This window comes from Oratosquilla oratoria, chromosome 11, assembly GCF_046742065.1.
Source record: "Oratosquilla oratoria isolate Oo_2021 chromosome 11, ASM4674206v1, whole genome shotgun sequence".
NCBI classification, from domain to species: Eukaryota; Metazoa; Arthropoda; class Malacostraca; order Stomatopoda; family Squillidae; genus Oratosquilla; species Oratosquilla oratoria.
The window spans coordinates 10415784-10418283 of NC_134787.1; the positions used below are offsets into that span (position 1 = coordinate 10415784).

General features: G+C 40.0%; 1 protein-coding gene and 1 long non-coding RNA gene across 4 annotated transcripts in view; both read left to right on the plus strand.

Annotated features, from left to right (window-relative positions):
- Positions 1–2500, plus strand: part of LOC143029449 (uncharacterized) — an 828160-nt gene that overhangs the window by 575367 nt on the left and 250293 nt on the right. The window lies entirely within an intron of this gene.
- The window catches only part of LOC143029448 (uncharacterized), a 108597-nt gene that overhangs the window by 49925 nt on the left and 56172 nt on the right, over positions 1–2500 (plus strand). The window lies entirely within an intron of this gene.

Here is a 2500-nt window from a genome sequence, read left to right on the forward strand (position 1 = left end):
ACGCCGCCGCAGCCACAGCCACCGCCAGCAGCCACCACCACCACCGCCAGCAGCCACCACCAATGCTTCCACCACTTCCACGAAAACTACTTCTAATACCACTGCCAATACCATCACCACAAATACCACTATTCTACCACAACCAACAGCTCCATTGTCACTACTACCACCTATGCTGCAACCACCACTACCCCAGACTCCATCATCATTACTAGTAAGGTAAAACCAACCACTATTACCATCAATATCATTAGCAACACCAATACACTACCACCACCAACAACTCCACCATCACCATCATTACCACCACCAACATCATTACTGGCACCATCATTACTACTGCCACCTCCACCTCCACCACTGCCATCACCACCACCAACCACCACTAGTAACGCCACCATCATCATCAGAGTACTCACAGCAACCAGAATCTCCACCTTCATCAGTGACACCAAGTCAACCGCGGCTCCTAAATTCTGGGCCGCCATTAAATGCATCATCTTCAACGGTGAAACGAAAACCAACATAATACTCCGTCACCATCACCAGATGTACTATCACCACTTTCTGGTTCACCATCATCACCAAATTCACTACTTCAGTGAGGATCACCATCATCGTCACTAGCATCACCACTCATCACCACTGCCGTCAGAATTCACTCTTCCCAGTGTTAGTGCCAATGTCATCATTTTCACCATTAGAACTACTACGTTTCAGTGTTATCACTCATCACACTCTTCCACCACCACTTCTCCACTAATGTCTTCCACCAGCTTTCATCCACCACCCTCCTCCACTCTCCTCCAATCTTCCCCCTCCCCCCTATAGCTCGTTCATATTACCTTAGCAGAAAATTATTGAATATAAAAAAATTATCAGCCGTTTTATTTTTAGTTTTAGATATTGGCAAAATTCAGTAATTTGAAGGAAAAAACAATGAATTATGGAAATGTACTCTCAAGTGAGTTACGAGAATAGCAGACCAACTGCTCGTCAACAGCAACCCATAATGCACAGAGGTATCCCTCAGACCTCAGTAACGTCGTTTGTAGTGCGTCAGAATAAAATCTGAAACGCGTCCACTGATATTCGATGCCTAAAATTTCCTCCGAGAGTTGATAGATAAGAGCATACGAACATGAGAATGAAGGCGACTATAAGAGGCCATAAGGCCTACACTAGGCAGTTCCATGTCTATTACCATCTATTGGTATAGCTTTCATGTTAGTCATAACCATGTTTACAAAATATCTTTACCCTCACGTTGGGGTACTTGGTACATCAAGGTTAAGAACAATAGGTTACTCAAGGAACCCTAAACTTTACCCGAATCCACCACCTTTGCCCTATTTGCTTGCAAAGCCGGTCACCAGCATCCGTCTAAGTCACATTTCAATATACAAAGGTGGTGCACACGTAAAAATATTTTGATTGTTTAAAAATGTGATGAAGTCTTTATTCCAGTAGGTGTGTACCACGGGGATGAAAAGATTAGTTTGGCGCTAGCCAGAATAAAAAGAAAAAAGTTCCACCCAGATACGTAAAGGATCAAGACTGCATACTGTCCCTTTTATTTCGTCATAATCTGTTTAGGAGCTTTTTTTTCACAGGATTCCAAATGTTGTTTCATGTTCTGCGTTCTTATTCTTTTAATTTCCCTAGGGTGCTGTGGACGGCCTGGCACTGGAAGGCAAGAAACTATGTGACGGCTTCGGCCGTAGGTAGCCACCGCTTGTTGGAAGCTCCTTTCATAATGGAAAAGCAAAGTAGCTGGGGAATGACAGGTTCATGTTGAAGTCGGGTGCGAACAAGCAGATAGAATAATAGAATGAATAAGTGGATGAATAAATAGATATATAGATAAATAGATAAATGCACATATTACGGTGAAAAGATAAGGATATCAATAAAAACTTAAATATAAATAAAGATAAATAGATAGAAAATAAATGGATGAATAGAAGTAAATAGAAAATAGAATAAACAAGTAAATAGATAATTAAAGAAAAAATGGAGACATTAGAGCATATTGGTTGGATCTTAACCCTTTTGGGTTTTCAACCTTCGAACTGTAAGACATACATTTGTCTCCAAGGGAAGTTTGTTCCATACTGTGACTACGCAGTGGACAAAGTTGTTTCTTCCTACTTCTGTTACATTCAAGTCTTGGCAATATTTCTAAAAGTCACTCTCTCTCTCTTTCGGTTTGTCTTCATTTTGTTTTTCCGTTACAATGGAAATGTGTTTCCGGATTGTATGCAATATTTTCATGGCACTTTTAAGATCAAACAACAGGCACAGTGATGAATGAAATAATCAGGCGGCAGTTATACATGCATACATACATACATACATACATACATACATACATACATACATACATACATATATACATACATACATACATATAATACACACATACATACGCATATACATACATACATACATATAATCCACACATACATACCTATATACATACATACATACATAAGTACGT